This window comes from Berghia stephanieae, chromosome 4, assembly GCF_034508935.2.
Source record: "Berghia stephanieae isolate SIO BIC M18660-M18661 chromosome 4, UCSD_Bste_1.3, whole genome shotgun sequence".
In the NCBI taxonomy this organism is placed as follows: Eukaryota; Metazoa; Mollusca; class Gastropoda; order Nudibranchia; family Aeolidiidae; genus Berghia; species Berghia stephanieae.
In genome coordinates, this window is record NC_088363.1 from 64469734 (window position 1) to 64487773 (window position 18040).

General features: G+C 36.0%; 1 protein-coding gene across 8 annotated transcripts in view; it reads left to right on the top strand.

Annotated features, from left to right (window-relative positions):
* The window catches only part of LOC144971022 (protocadherin gamma-A11-like), a 249409-nt gene that overhangs the window by 22270 nt on the left and 209099 nt on the right, over window positions 1-18040 (top strand). For 3 of the 8 annotated variants that reach the window (XM_078911317.1, XM_078911321.1, XM_078911325.1), the window contains exon 2: window positions 1-65. This exon is cut by the window's left edge and continues 33 nt beyond it. The exons of the other annotated variants lie outside the window; for them this stretch is intronic. The gene's annotated coding sequence lies outside the window, so the exon portion shown is untranslated. The remainder of the gene's footprint in view (window positions 66-18040) is intronic. 8 annotated transcript variants of the gene reach the window in all.

Here is an 18040-nt window from a genome sequence, read left to right on the forward strand (position 1 = left end):
TTCTATTGAAGCATAAAACTCGATCAAAGTTGTTTTCCTTCTCATATGACGTAGAGCTTAGGGCAGTGAGTATTTTTATTACTTTTTCATATGTTTTTGATAATTTAAAAATTCACTTTGTGAAATGCCATTATAGTATTCCTGTAAACCATCTCAATCACATGTAATAATTAGTTTGTGCAAAGTACACAGCTTTAGATCAACCACTCTTTTCCGAACTTATATAAATCTTTCAGATATTTGTAGCGCTATGTCTTTATACCACGTAGATATCTGGATGTCGAATATGTTAGATACTGGTCACTTTTGTTTTTATTTCTTAATGCAGAAAATGTGTCTACCGTAGTCTGAAAAAGAAAAACATTTCAAAATGCTTGGTGTGAAAGTTTGTCCTTCAAATATCTATCGATTAAAATGGCCCTGGTCTTGACAAAAATTCTGAAACCGGGGACATTGACGAAGCCAACAATTGTTAATGTCTTTCTTTTTCATAATACGATAGTGTAGTATCGTCAAGATGTCAACAACAATGATAATATGACATTGTTACTTCCTTCCCTGAATGCGGATAATGGGGGGAATCATTAACGTTCTAGAATAATGTGAACGTTTCGTGAAAAAGACGAGATAATGGAATATTATATTTTCAATCTCCATGACGTACACCGATTTATTAAAATCTTCTTTGTCGATGAGAGATAGTTTGCATCTGCATGGCTATAATAACTTTGATGTTTTGCTATAAAGAAGTTTAAATACACTCATTAAACCTGTCATGCTATATCACCGAATGGATGTAATCAACATTACATTTCATGTTTTCATGAACAAACCATATCTTTTTACTATAATTATAATATGGTAAAATCTAAACATACACGCATACAAAGACGCGAGCGCTCTCTCTCTCTCTCTCTCTCTCTCTCTCTCTCTCTCTCTTTCTCTCTCTCATACACACACATACACACATACACATACACGCATGCACGAACACACATGCACACATACATACACATACACATAAATTCATGCATGATCATTTGTATGTTTTGTACTCATTTATATTATGTTCATTCTTCTATGTAATGTTGTGCCATGCTTCACTGAGTTGGCGATCAAGGCGCTCCACTCTACATTTTCCTGTATCTTCTACAACGTGTCGTTATTCCTTCTTGTCTCCATCCATTTTGCTAAACCGTCCAACATATTTCGTCGCTGCCGTATCACTGAGTCAGGCAGACACAAACTGGACTATTATAGGGGTAATATATAATGTTAGTAACATCTAAATCCTAATACAAACCAATCATAGTTTTCTACGATGTAATAAAATAAGAATTTATAGATAGTTCAAAGATGACGCCACTCAGGTCTTTGTTATTGTTTTTGCCATCCGCGTTTGTGAGTTGTTCTCACTAAACTGTATTAACCAGACTATAAAAGTTCATGGTTACACAGAGTTTGTGTGTTGGTCCGTTATACTTCCGGATGGCAATGTTGTGAACTCCTTGGCCAAGCGCATTCTATCTATATGTGAATATTCGCTTGTCGAAGGGCGTCACAGACTGTTCCAAGAAATAGTGACGTCACTTATACGTGTTTCCTTACTCATGAAAAGTCAACCAAAGTGTTGAGGGTCTATGGAATTTTGCCTGTCTCTTTCTTATCGTCCTCATCAAGGATCGTGCCTACTCCACCATCTCCATCACTTCAATATAATATATGTCTTCCTGTCTGTACATTGGATACTCAGCATTCGCCTGCCCCGCGAAACTCAGCCGCTTCCATTTTCTTTATTATCTGCCTGCTCAGCGTCCATGATTCACATAATCATGTCATTATGGGTTCATTATAGCATTTTAATGTTTGACATTTGCTTCTGACTTGAAAAATATTGATCATGTTTTGGAAGGCTGCCTCCATTTGACCAATCTGACATTTTATATCGGTTTTCTATCCACCCAGATGTTATTGTAAGGGGGAATTTTTATTATAAGGGGGCATCGTGGCTCAGCGGTACGGTCTTGGCTTCGTACCCGAAAGGTACCGAGTTCGATCACCCGCCACGCGCTGTGTGGCCTTGAGCAAGTCATCTCGAACTAGCTGAATTGCGGCGCTACACTGCGGCTGACGCCTTGGTTATTCCGCATTCCCTTGGAATAGGCCCTAGAGACAAATTTCCCCTATGGGATAAATAAAGGAAATCTTTTTTTCTTTTTAATTGGATAGATGGACCTATAGCGAATAGCCAAAAGACTTCATTCAGGAAGAAAAGCTTCCCTAATCATAAAGATCAGCCCATGTTTTGTTTTAATGAGCAAACTTGAAATTGATAATTCTGTCCAACTAAATATTTCTAAAACGATTGGAGGGGAGTGTGATCATAATTCGTCCAGGTCACAGAGCACCGCGTTATCTACTCAGACAACAATCATCCCCCCCCCCCCCCCCCTCAATGGAGCCGTTGGTTTTATGAAAGGGGAAAACAGAAAAGATACTTAGTAAAGAGCCATCGTGCATCTCTTAGCTTTGTAACCAACAACAACGTGTCAAGAATGGCTAGGCCCCACGTCGATCGGATATCATCTCATTTACAACCTAAATACTCGTTTCTATTAGCGTCACCGATCAGATCAATGCAGGGAGGTGCTAGGTCAATAAAATGGCATCGCCAGACAGGATGAAAGGAACAAAGTCAGCGGGAGCCAAATGTGTACACTGCCTGACTCTAACAAAACGCGTTTTTTTCTCATTTTGAGAGAATCTTTTTCTTCAAGCATCTATTGAATAAAAATAACACACACACACACACACACACACACACATATATATATATATATATATATATATATATATATATATATATATATATATATATACACACACATCTATATATATATATATATATATATATATGTATATATATAGTATATATGTTATATATATTTTATATGTATACTTCTCAATAGATTTACAAGCTTGAAACTTCTTTGAATTCACAATTTTATATAAGTTTTGTGTGGAAAATTCAATCAATTGATACTTAAAGTAAAAACTCTCTGGCCAAAATGGGAAAACGCATTTTGTCAAAGTACGAGAGTAAAGACCGTGGCGGCCGCCCAGGGAATCGTTTTGTCTCTGTTATTATGTAGTGACATCTGTCAAATTGACTGGCAAATTGCTATGTATGGTATCGGAAATTCTCTTGTTTCAAATGAAAAGTCGAGGAGCTGTGAGCTGTATGCCAATAATGGGCCATTATGTTACGGAGTCTTATCAGGTGACGTTATAAATTGTGGTAATAGGGGATCATACCCAGGGTATTTCATTTCACAAGTGTATTACGATTGTTTCTCTCGTCCTTTGTCTGTAATTTGCGATTGGCTCGCTTGATTCTTAAACATGAACTCGATAGACAAAAATACTGTTTGTCTTCTAACATCTTTTAACAGAAAGTGCCTTATATAATATATATGACAATGTAAATGAGAATAAAACGCACATTTCACTGGATTTTTCCTTCCACTTTGGCACTGTAGCATCAACTATTTTCCATATTTCTATTTCATTTTCCTTACCCGTGCCAACATGTCATTTTTTTTGTTTTATTTTATTTCTTGTTTTTTTTTTGTTTTTTTTTTTTTGTTATTTTTTTTTGCTTGCTATTTAATTTATATAACTGTCAATTTACCATATACACACTCTCTTATCAAGAAAACAAATTGTCAAATTTAATATGTTAGATGCAATAGATATCGTTAACGCTAATACAAACCAATTATAATGGGCACTGTTGTCGTGCTTGATTTGGCATTCGGTTGATAACATGTCTTTGGTATCAATATTAATTAATTATAAATCGATATTCTCAATTCACAAACCCAACACAGATGCCATGCTATGCTAGGGCATTCGAATCAACATAATTGCATTCCTCTGATGCAGTAGCTTCTCTAATATTCGACTTCAAGTTCGTTTTTCTGAAATGAATGGGAGTTAATTCGATTGCCTATCTCCCAAGATACAAGAGTTCTCCCAAAGGCCATGAACAATTGCCTAATAGGAGAAGGTAACAGCCCAGCTCTTGCATAACAAGTAACATACAAAGTGAGTGTGAAACGTATACTCTAATCATATTTGACTCCCAAATCATTCATGATCAAAACTGTTTCATGTATGGAGATCGATAGATAATGCTAAAAGGGCTTTCTACTCCCCACAGTCCAGAATTATTTTTCGTTATATTTACTCAAGAGATATGATGATTGTCCAATTTCTTTAATTTAGAGACATCAAACAAAAATCCACAAGAAAAGAACTAACCATCACAAAATGTTTAATTCCGAAATGAGGTTTTGAACATGATTTATGACTGTTAGTTGCATCGCTCTTTGTGCTCTCATTGTTAAGTCGACAATAAATTATATTGACTAATGATTTACACACATTAATGGTACATACACACATACACACACACACACACACACACACACAAACACATACAGAGAAGAGATGGAAGGAAGAGATAGAGATAAAGGGGGGGGGGGGGGGGGGGGGGAGGCACAGACTACTATTCTCTATGGGGGGGGGGGGGAGAGAAAGAAATCGAGTGAGTGTAAGTGTGGCGACCTTTTATGTTTTGTCTTGTTTACCCTTTTGCTAATTTATTTCTGTGTTTGTGATTTTTATCAACCTTTTTAAAAAAAAATTTAATTTTTTTTTTTTTATCTATTTATTTTTTTTTTCATAATTATTTTTCATAATTCATTTCATCCTGTTATCTTATCGTATCTTGTTAAAGACAAACGGCTAAAAAATACAGCTTTATTTTGGAATAGCAGCATTATCCCATTTAGGAGAAAAAGGGAGAATAAAAGACAATATTGAGACTGAAGTACCAATATTGCCGTACTCTGGACAAACTCATATTTGAAAATTTGGCCAGAAAACTCGTCTTTCAAATATCAATCGATTTAAATGACTCTCATCTTGGCAAAAACTCGAAACCCGGGACTTCGGCGAAGTCCCGGGTTTGAGAGTTTTTGCCAAGGTGAGAGTCATTTAAATCAATCGATATTTGAAGGACGAGTTTTCTGGCCAAATTTTTAAATATGAGTTTGTCCAGAGTACGGCAGAATACTCCAGTGCCGTCATTGATATACCAGGAAGTGGGTTAAGTCCAGATCATCCCTCTTGACCAGTCATTTTATTGTTTTCTTAGGGTTGTATGTTGTATCCTAACTGTCGTGTTATTATGTCGATTGTGTATGCATAAATTACTGTAATATTGTGTATAATAATAATTGTATAAAACATCTTGGAAATAATTTGAGCTTTTATATAGCGCAATATCCGCTAAACGTGCTCAACAGCATCACCTAATATTATGTAGGATGAGACAAGACACTAGTTTGGCGAAATTTCACTTTTTTTCCGACAGAGACAACGTTGTTAATGGCCAGGTACTCTTTTTACACCTGAGTATGGCGAGAGTATGTGAGTAAAGAACAATTTCCAAGGACAGCGCAGCTCAGCTATAATATATACTCAGAGCGGAACTCGAACCCAGGACCTTTGGATCCGAAGGCGCCTGTCATACCACCAGATCATATAGCCGCTCAAAAGTAAATTTGGCATTTAACCTGCTTTTGAGACAACCAATTTATAGAATCACCGGAAACACATAATTGACGGTTTATTAAACACATGTTGTCATAATGTCTCATAAAGGTTTTGTTCTGCTCAGAGTATTTATATATATATATATATATATATATATATATATATATATATATATATATATATATATATATATAAATACTCTGAGCAGAACAAAACCTTTATGAGACATTATGACAACATGTGTTTAATAAACCGTCAATTATGTGTTTCCGGTGATTCTATAAATTGGTTGTATATATATATATATATATATATATATATATATTATATATATATATATATGTATATATATATATGTACTTTTTCTGTATGCAGTGATACAGCCATGTCTGCATATTCTAAAATTATGATTTCAGGTTTGTTTGTTTTTTATTAGTATTTGCGCTTGAGCAGAAGTACCAAATATGTGGACAAAAGTTAACATTTGATAAAATAAACGTATGGAAAATTGTTAATTTATTAAGATTGGAGATGTGCCTTCCTATTCTTTTTAATACGCATGGTTGTTGAGAGGCCTTTCTGCATATTTCCTTGATATGATACAAGTTTGAAACAATTGTTCACAAGTTTGAAAAAAAGAATTGTAAGGTCGGGTCTTTGGTAATGATCTTAGATGTCAGTATTTTTAACTTATATATTCTATGTCAAGCTTTTGAGTCAAATAGCCGCAAGGACAGAATTTATGAAGGACAACAGACAAAGCCGAAATGACTCTGCTGACCCGATGACGTCTTCGCCAAACAAGCAGCTTCGATCAAGGGGAAGGCCACGGGGAATATGGAGAAGAATTAAAGAAACTGTTATACAGAGAAGTGATAAGACATGGAACGAATTTTTAAAAGTTAGCTCAGGATAGAGAAGGATGGAAACTGTGTATCTGTGGCCTATACCATGACCCAGGGTGAAAAAGGCAATGATGATGATGATGATGATAATCCGCGAGGAAATCATCATGTGGTGTAATGTACTACTTGAACAGGGGACAAACAGAAGGAGGTCGGTGTAACAACACAGTGTGTTGCATTTATTTGTCTATTTTTGTTTAAAATTTTTAATAAGAGTTTTCCTCTATCATCCATAATATTATATAACTCATCCCAACTCATCACATCTATATTGAAAATATGAAAAAGAATACAATCTACACTTGTCTCTTTTTAAAAAGACTATTTCAAAACATTGTCCATGGGTTTGCATGGTAACGCGAGAATACATGTAGAGCAAACGGCCTCATAGCAATATTCACATCGTAAGAGTATATTCAAGAGTAAACAAGATATTGATGCTTTGAGAATAGCCTGTAGCCATCATTATTTTATGTAAATATCAGATTTCATCAACCATACCCATTAGCCTCTTCATAATAATTAAAATGTGACGCAGCAATACATTGTGACATCCGTCCAATATTTTTGAGCTAGCTTGCCAATTATAGGGAGAGAAAATTATCTTGACTCATTTACTTGTCATTCAAATTAAATTCGCCCCACCCTTCTCGGCCATCGTTAACAATCGTTTTCTTCTCGTTTCCTCTAATTATGTATTCCCTCCTGATTTTAAAATGTTTATTTCTATTTGCATTGTGTCCCAGTGACAACGCTGAATACAGATCATAATAATGCTATTATTTGTATGGGAGCTGACTGGCATGAGCCATCCATCCCTTCTACTTATGATGGGCGAGTGTATGATGACTCGGTTAATGTGTCCATGCCTTAGGGAGGGTTAGAAAGATGAATGGGGCTGATAAATATTCATTATATATCCAAGTCATTTATTATCAAAGCTGTAACAGCAACTTTTGTTTTTAGTGATGAGATTATTACAATTTGTTGTTAGTTTAGTTTGGGGAAAAGTGTGATTGTCATGAGGGTGGGAGAAGTTTGTTTTAGAGATATTTGGTATTAAGATGAAATAAACAGTTTGTAATACACGATCTACCGTGTTAACTAGGGAACATATTATGCCCTCTAATCATCCACTTCTCATCCGTATTTCAAAAAGTGAAAATGCCACTTTGGCTAATTTAAATCCTGTTTGTAATTTTAGTTGGATTAAAGTTGCAATAAAATTCTAGTAAGTATGGATAAAATAAAGTTCTGCGTATGAATCATTCTTCGTTATTAATTTCATTTTAGGAAATTGCAGCCTTATATTATCATCATCACTATTGTTATCATTATTATTATTATTATTATTATTATTATTATTATTATTATTATTATTATTATTATTATTATTATTATTATTATTATTATTATATTATTATTATTATTATTATTATTATTATTATTATTATTATTATTATTATTATTAATAATATTATTATTATTATTATTAATATTATTATTATTATTATTAATATCATTATTATTATTATAATTATTATTATTATTATTATTATTATTATTATTATTATTATTATTATTATATTATTATTATTATTATTATTATTATTATTATTATTATTACTATTAAGCAATCATTAATGAGAGTGTCCTATACAAAATTGTTGTTGAAATTCTCTCTGTTTGCGAGTGTCACGAACTGAAAATATAGCTGGCTATCGCATGTCGAGATGGTGTAAAACTGGGACATAGTTATATTACGATAATCCCCTGACCCGATTCCATCCTCAGATGGAACCATGGACACTCGTGACCCCGGTGAATGGGCGATGTATTAATACCAAAATGAGGTCAAGGGTCCGCAGGAATCGAACCAATCATTCTTCTTTTCTTCTTCTTCTTCTTCTTCTTCTTCTTCTTCTTCTTCTTCTTCTTCTTCTTCTTCTTCTTTTTTTTTTTTTCTTCTTCTTCTTCTTCTTCTTCGTCGTTGTCGTAGTCGTCGTCATCGTCGTGGTTAGGGCAGCCAACACCATCTTGCTGGTGACAAACACTGCACCATGTTGTATACGACCAGAACATCCAGGAATTGGTCATGGCGTGGTGCCAACTCCATTATTCTGGCAGAATGTTTCATTCCTTTGTTGTTCACGGAAATAGCATGTCCATGTTGCCTATATGTTGTGTTTGACATATTTATTGCGCATATCAAGAAGTAGTTGGTACGAGAGCTTTGCCTGTATGTGGAGAGTTGTCAAATATTGTTTGGTATTTATAGAAGGCATACCTTGTGAACCAGTAAGCTGTGCCTGCCTTTGTCAAATGCCTTTGAAAAGTCTATTAGGTCTTTTTGGTATGAGTGATCTGATCTAGAAGCTGTGTTTTGTAAGAATGACCTTGGCGAAATTTATGTTGTGGGCATAGCAAGTTTTGTTTCTCATAATGATAGTGCATGATTGGACTAGAAATAATGATGTGTAATTTGAAACACTCCACTGGTTACTGATATGGGGTGATAGTTTTCAGTGATATGTCTGCCTCCTTTTTCTCGCCGAGAAGATACCTAATCAGTGTGGTAGTCAAAATGAATTATTATAGATTCTAGAATTAAATATATAAATGCTTGCATATAATCTGGCTCTCTTTCTGAGGAACTTGTACCGAAGCAGCTTTAAAACAAAAATAATGAGCTTTTCACAATGAACATGCAAAAGATCAACTTTTCTAGGCTTTAAAATGGACAGGAAGCAACTAAACCTTCCAGTAACTTCTATTCTTTTTAAATTAAAATTGCACGGTCTCTCTCTCTCTCTCTCTCTCTCTCTCTCTCTCTCAATCTATCTATCTATCTATCTATCTATCTATCTATCTATCTATCTATCTAATTATCTGTCTATCAATCTATCTATCTCTCTCTTTCTCTATCGTTATCTCTCATCTTTCTCTCTCTCGTCATTAATTACGTTTCTCTTTAGAGGTTAATATGTAAATTCAGAAAGGGCATGGGATGCGATTAACCATAAAAATAACCACACAAAAAAAACACAAAAAACACAGCATAACAAATTGTAAGGTTATTAAGTTTGTACTTATTGTAGCCTTTCAAGGGCCATGTAACCGTTGCGTGACTTTGATTGTTGACACCTGATATTAATTCACAGCATTCAAATTTGGCACATTCTAGAATACACTAAACTGCTTCCATGTTCACTCAATGTAAATATATGTAGCTGCTCGAAGCTCGAATAAATAAATAATAATGTGAAATTGATTGTAAGCTTCAATTTAATTACAAAAAACAGATCTCAAGTAACTGATTTTAAAAAACTGATTAAAACTGATTTTTACAAAACTTTTTGACCAAATACTTTTAACTTCTTAGTGATCGTTAAAGTGACTCTCAACACTTCACAAACATTCTTAAACCATGAAATTCTTTGAAGTCTCTGGTTTAAGATTGATAGACAAGTTTGGGGTCATTCAATCGGTCGTAATTTTAGTAAAAATTCTAATATGTAAAAAACAATCATTTTGTCAGCGAATGGAAATACTAATCTAAGACTTCAAGAGTAGAAAGTAACAGTTAACGTTTTTGCCAATCAATATGGCAACAACTGTCTGATTCAGATTCGACTCTTTCTTTGTGTTTTTGTACAGCGATTCTTTGTCTCCTGGTGCTTTTTTTCTAAATAATAATCGTCAACATCACATTATTAGTATGCCTTAATCGGGGCGTCCTTAGACTAGACCAAAGACAGATAATCCACCAATCAAAAAGGAATTTAACTTGAATCATCCATGTTGCCCTCCTAAATAAAAAAAAAAGAGGTTAATAATAATAATATTGCCTCAGAGAATACACTGTTATTTTCATGGGACCTGAGTGTGGCTGGCATAGATAACAGTGTCTGTTCTCCACTTTCTAAACTAATAAGGGAGAAAAATAAGGAAGATGCCAGACAGAAGTACCAGTAATTAAAATTGTCAATAAATGTGTTGCTGATTTGGTTAAGTTAAACCACAGAGGATTGAATGTTACAAATGTTAAAATATCATTAAAACATGCTTTGTGAAAACGATGAAGTCAATGTTGATTTTTTCTATTTTTTTTTTTTTGGGGGGGGGGGGGGGGGGGGGGGGTATTTTTGTTTTTGTTGTTTTTGTTGCCAAGATGAGGGTCATTTAAATCGATCGATATTTGAAGGACGAGTTTTCTGGCCACATTTTAAAATATGTTTTTTTTTCAAGAGTACGGCAGTACAAAATGATATCTGTTAACTAAAAATACAAAGGCATTAATTGATTACTGTGTCAACTGTTGCTTTGTCAAGCGATGTGTATGGTCAAAGCAGTATAATACTTGTCTGAGCAGATCGGTTGCGACGAGATTGTAATTGGCAAAATTGCCTGGAGATTAAAATTGCCATTTGAGTATGAATGGTAGCCGCTAGCATAACTGACCCATCTTGGGATTAGTCATTTGCTGTAAATTAGTATAAATAAGAAAAACTTTATTTATGAACTATGTTACTATGTTACTATATTACAATGTTTTAATCCATTTCAACACATTTTCTACTGATCAGGATTAAAACAAGGTCGCTTTCTAATATTTATTTTTCCTAAAAAGCTTTTTGTGATAGATCTGTATACAGAGCAGAGCTTTCAGACTCAGACTTCATAAGAAAATAAAGATATTTGAATGCATTTCAAGGTCGATTTGTCGGTTTTCGGCCCAAAACCCAGTGACAGAAAGAAACACTATGATAAAGATCTAAACAAGTGCGTATCAAACAAACAAAGCAAGAAAGAAAAATACAAGAAAAAAAAACACTTTCAAAAAAATATCAGTCTGTCTCGATGGCTTCCCAGTCTTGGCAGGCTGATTTTTTTGGGGGGTATGCTTTATTTTTCTTGTATTTCATTTCTTACGTTGTCTGACACTGTTTCATAATATGTACTTTTGAAGATCATTATCTTACACCAGTGTCAGTTACCTGAATTGTCACTTTGAAACACACACTAATCGACACATCTGTAACACACACACACACTAATCGACACATCTGTAACACACACACACACACACACACACACTAATCCACATATCTGTAACACACACACACTAATCCACACATCTGTAACAAACCCCATTATTTACAACAATCAATGCAAGCATTGTCTCCAGTTTAACCCTGCAAACAAAAAAGAGCGGATTTGTGGAGTGATGGCATTTTGGTTGAAACTTGTAGGATTTGGTTTGAGATCCCCTGTAGGCGGTGCAAAGATTTTCCATTAAAAAGGCTTTTCACTAATACCGTCTCATCATACTAATAAGAAGTATTGCCGTGGCCTACTTGTTGCTCACTCAGTTACACTGCTAACTATAAAGCCCGTAGTAGTAGTGGTAGCGTATGGCTACACCTCCAAATGTATTTCGTCAACCCAGCTTCTAAAGTCTTCCTCCGCCCTAAGGATGGTTTCGTAGCCACCTTCAAGTTTAGTGACTGGACAGTGGAGGACAATGTGATCGCTGGTCTCTGGAGCTGCCTGACATTTCTGGCAGGTATCACTGTTTCCAAGTTTCCATCTGCACATGTTTGATGCAGTTCTGCCATGTGCAGTTAGGAGGCGGTTTGAGGAAATCCAGTATTTCCTGGCGTTATTGAATGCAGGCACTCTTTTGGTTGGATCTTTAATTATGTTTCCTCCTTTTGGTGTTTCCCTGTTCCACATTTCTCTCCAGTTTTCCTCAACACTGAAGTCTGCCATTTTTGTTAGGTGGAAAGGTCTTCTCGATGTAAGTCTAGTTGTTGAAGGTGCCCCCTTTACGATTGATTTTATGGGAATGTTGTCTGTGGCTTCGTCAGTTCTTGCATGCATCCTTTGATTAGCATCTTGTCGTCTTAAACTTGATGGTGCAATGCCGCTCAGTGTTGGGAGCCACTGAGTTGGATTTGACTTGAGACATCCTGTTATAATTCTCATTGATTCTCTTAATCGGATGTCAATGCGATTTACATGTGGGCTCCTCATCCAAACAGGGGCACAGTATTCTCCCACACTATAGCACAGTGCCCAAGCAGACGTTTTCAGCACCTGCGGTGAGGCTCCCCAGGTGGTAGTTGCGAGTTTTCTCACCAGGCTGTTTCTTTTTGCGATTTTATTTGCTGTTCCTTCAATGTGTTTGCGATAGTTTAGTTGTCTGTCCAATGTAATGCCAAGGTATTTAGGATTGGGGTCTGGGGGTAGTATTGAGTTACCGGCTGTGATCTTCAGTTCTCTTGTTGCCTCTTGATTATTCAAGTGGAAGTTTGTGGATACTGATTTGGTGGCATTCATTTTTAGGTACCATCTATCAAAATATTGTTTCAGGCGGGTGGTGTCTTTGCTTAGAACTTCTTCAATCTCTTTCCAGTTTATAAAGCCCGTATAAAACCGCTTTTTTGCATATTAAGTTGATATTGCTCAACAAAAAATGTCACGGTATGAAACCTGAAATCGATAGGGGCACCGTGGCTCAGCGGTACGGTCACTGCTTCCTAAACTAAAGGTACCGAGTTCAATCACCCGCCACTGCGTTGAGTGGCCTTGAGCAAGTCACATCGCTCACTTTGCGGCGCTGCTCTGCGACTGACGCCTGGGTTATTCCAGTCTTCAATTGGAATAGACCCTGAAGACAAATTTCCCTTTGGGGATGAATGAAGGGGGGTTTTATTTTATTTTATTTTAATTTTTTTAAAATAAAGCCTGTATAAACTGCTTTTTGCATATTTAGTTGATATTGCTCTACCAAAAATGTCACGCTGTAAAACCTCAAATCGTAACACAGACATTTATCTGCACATCAAAATCACGATGATTTTTACCCAGTTTAAGATGTGTAATGACCTTAATATGACACTATGTACTATTTCTGTAGGCCTATAGATCTTGAAAGTTAATTCATGCGTTGGGTACCCACTTTATATAATAACTCGTATTGCATCTGTCGCTGCTAGAGCCATGTATTCATTAAAATCTAATTCAATTAACCTTTCGATCTATATGAAAAATTTCCCTAACAAAATGCCACAGCACAAACCTGTACCTACTATCATTATCACCCAAAAGGTTATTTATCATGCTCAGTGGTGCTTGGAAGTTGTCTTTCCAAAGTATAGGGGTCACAGCTACGCATACGAATTACTGAGTCTAATATAATATAGTAATTTCTGTAAGTCAGTTTTAGAATGCTAGCCTTTGGTCACGTTATGTAAAAAATTGCAAGCAGTACTAGGCGTCGTCTATTTGCAAGGCGTTATAAAAATGTCATTAATAGTTGTGTCAAAACGGCCAAAACCCAAAGCAAGAGTCCAGTTCAATTTTCTCAGCTCCGTTCCCTGATTGCCATCACTGATAAAGACGTCATGGGAGAAGGGGAGGGGTGGGGGTGCAAGAAAAGTTATAATATTATTTTTGTTCATCACCCTGAGCCATTACAAAATTGGTGTCTTATTATTTACCAAAAGTTGGGGAACTGATAAAAATCTGTACTGGGAATTCCCACATGGCCTAACGATGAGACGACTTTGATATGAGTACCCACATTGGCAAAATAACCAATCAATTCTCTCTCTCTCTTGCACTGTGTGTGTGCTGCACTATATTTGTGTCGCTCTCTCTCTCTCTCTCGCTCTCTCTCTCTCTCTCTCTCTCTCTCTCTCTCTCTCTCCCTCCCCCTCTCTCTCTCTCTCTTTCTCTCTCTCTCTTTCTCTCTCTCTCAATCTCTCTCTCTCTATGTCTATAGCTCTTTATCTCTCTTTCTCCTTTCTGTCTACCTTTCTCTCACGCCCCCCCCCCCCTTTTTTTTTTTTCTTCTTCTTCTCTTATCCCTTTCTCTCTTTTCCCTTTTCTATTTTTCTGTCACTACCTCTTTATCTCTTCTTTTCTCCTCTTCTCTCTCTCTCTCTCTCTCTCTCTCTCTCTCTATATATATATATATATATATATATATATATATATATATATATATATATATATCCATACACGTCATTCTCTGCATCTACTTCTCTCTGCGTTATCCTGCTCTCACTTCAAGTAACCCCCTTATTTGTTCCATCTATCTCTCTTAATCTATTAATCCATTTATCTATAGCTTTAACTACACTATATATCTTCAAGTTTATCTCCTAATGAGTAGTTCATTCACACCGTCCTTCATTCATACCTAAATACTATCACGTTGATCAGGTATGAGCATAAAAATCGATTGCAGACACTTTAGCATCCCCCTTCTACTCACATCATCGCAAACACCACCACCACTACGACAATCACTACCATCGCAATCATAATAATCATCATCATCATCATCATCATCATCATCATCATCATCATCATCATCATCATCATCATCATCATTATCATCATCACAATCACCCCCATCACCATCACAAGAAAACAACCTCCACCATCACAATCACCACCACCGCGTTATCCTCCACCTACACACAACCAGCACAAACATCACCACCACCACCTCCACCACCAACACCAACATCACCATCAACAACAACAACAATTACCTCCATGACCACCACCACCATCACCATCACCACCACCACCACCGCCACCACTATCACCGCTACCACCACCACCACCACCACCACCATCATCATCATCATCATCATCATCACCATCACAATCACATCCGCCTGCAATAACAAAAATTACCTCCATCACCACCACCATCACAACAAACAATCACCAAAATCGTTAACAGCCAGTTTACAGACATTCGTAAGAATCTATTTGGTCAGCACCCAATATTTGTTGTTCTGCCCCTTTGTCCTGATAATTTATGCATTAGTTCCATATGCACCGCTTTGATCACCGTGCGTGTTGATCAACCTTTCAAAGGGACAAACTGTGAGTACGCAAAAAAGGGTAGACTCTAGGCATAATATATTCTTTGATGTGCTTTTTCACTCATCCAAAATCCGTGTTTTGTTGTACACAAACGGAAGCTCACTAGGTAGATAATATCTATTTACTTTTTTCTTAACAAACTGATTATTAAATAATAATAGAATCCCTTTAACCCACCCCAAAGGGTAAACTTGTATTTAGGACCTATTCCAACTGAAGATTGTAATATCCCAAGTATTTGCCGCAGTACAGCGTCGCAAAGCGAGCTAGCGTGAAGTGAGTTGCTTAAGGTCGGGGATTCGAACTCGGTTTCATCCGGGGACAAAGCAAAAACCATACTTCTATACCACGCTGTCTCCCTTTTAATCAATATTATGGGAATTTAACTTTATTTACCTTCCGTGAATCGACAACCATTGCAACTGTTACTAATGAATCATATTATAAATGCCTACAAAACTCTCGGCAATGAATATAAACATTGTGTGATGAATAGTGAATTATTCATATAAGGCAAATCTATGCATCGGTATGAAAGGCATTCCCTCTTCATTTATTATTGTCATTTAGTGCGTGACAAAAACTGTAGACAGACAGCAAACATACGGGATGAATGACCATCCACAGCAGTCTACCTCTCTGGCATTGAGATTCATTTCCTTTTTATGCTAGCCCTATATATTATGTTTATTTCCAATAACAAATATCATATTTATTGGCACCAAAACTGGCTGCAATAAAACCAAAGGCGCTCAATTCTTCACAATAGCTGAATTGATTTTGAATAGATTGGTAAATGAATAAATTGATAAAAATTTCATGATATTAATATGTAATATTGCTTTATCTCTTCCACTGTCTATCTATCTATCCATCCATTATCTGTCTGTCTGCCTCTCTCCATCTCTCCTCTCTTTCTTTCTTTCTTTCTTTCTTTCTCTCTCTCTCTCTCTCTCTCTCTCTCTCTCTCTCTTTTTTCTATATATCTTTTTATTGCCTCAAAATAAATGTCTCAAAAATGTTTCGGAGACATGATATCATTTTTTTCTTTCGTCAAGCCAATGTCATTTAGAAGGGAGGTTACTCTTTTGATGTGTCTTGAATTAAATGGCATATTATGATGTGTGCAATACAACGAAAATAGCGATGTGGGTTTATATTTCTCTCTAAATTTGGCCAAAAAAAAATAAATTACAAGAGCAAAATGAAAGCCAAACGTCGGTTCAGTGACAGCTTTATAGAATATTGAAGCCGTAAATAACGTCGTATCTGAAATACATCAAATAAATCGGACGTGCCTGTTTTTGGTTTTATTTGGATGGTTCGTGTTTTTTTTATGTTTGTTGTTTGTTTTTTGTTTTTTTTGTTTTTTTTTAAAATAAAAATTTAATATTAAAATGCATGCGACGAGAAGAATAACATCTTAAGGGAACTTCTTTTCTCTTTTAATAATATAACAAATACAAAAGTGGAAATGATTTGAGGGATGCAGTTAAAGGATTCTTGCCCTCTTATCTTAAAAATTTCCAACACCGAATGTTGTGTATCAGCGGATGCCAGTCGTAGAAGATTACAATGACTTTTAATAGGGCCACTTGGCTACAAAAAGATAGATTATCGGTTGTCTTAGCTTATACGAATAGAATTATCAATCAATCCAAATAGATGTGTTGAACTTTAACTCTAAGCTTTTCTCATAAGTACTGTTTATTAAAAAAAAACATCGCACAAATCGAACATAACGTTTATGAGACATTAGAGCAAAATTACACAGCCAACTGTAAAATATTAATTAGTTAGTTAACTGTTGTACTCTGGAAATCGCGTATTTCAAATTTGGCCAGAAAACTCGTCCCTATAATATCGATCGATTAAAATTATCCTCATATTGTCAAATACCCTCACGGGTGGCCTGAGGCTTCGATTGATTTAAATCGATTGATTTGAAGGGCGAGATTTCTGGCCACTTGTCCTGATAATTTATGCATTGGTTCCATATGCACTGGCTATGTGGTCTTGTGGTATGACACTCGCTATCGGCGCATTGTTGAGTCCTTGGAAAAGGCTATTTACTCACATTCTCTCACTATACTCAGGTTTAAAAAGAGTACCTGGCCGTTAACAGAGTTGTCTCTGTCCGAAAAAAAAATGTAATAATTAACCGTCTATTGAAGTGGTATGACTTCATGAGTTTCTTTGACCATATTATGGGATAATGCGGCTGTGTGGTCTAGTGGTATGACACTCGCTTTCGGATCGGAAGGTCCTGGGCTCGAGCCTCGCTCGGCGCATAGTTGAGTCCTTGGAGAAGGCTCTTTACTCGCATTCTCTCACGTACTCCGGTGTAAAATGAGTACCTGGCCGTTACCAGCGTTTTCTCTGTCCGAAAAAAAAACTGTATCATCGCCTAACAGGTGTCATGTCCCGTCCTAAATGTTAAATGATGCTGTGGCCAGGGACCTCTTGTAAAGCGCTTTGAGCACATTTAGAGAATATTGCGCTACATAAAAGCTCAATTTTTTGGCCATATTATGGGATAATGCATAAGGTTAATGTTAATAACGTTAACTACGTAAAATACAGATTACTCCATTTGTATTATG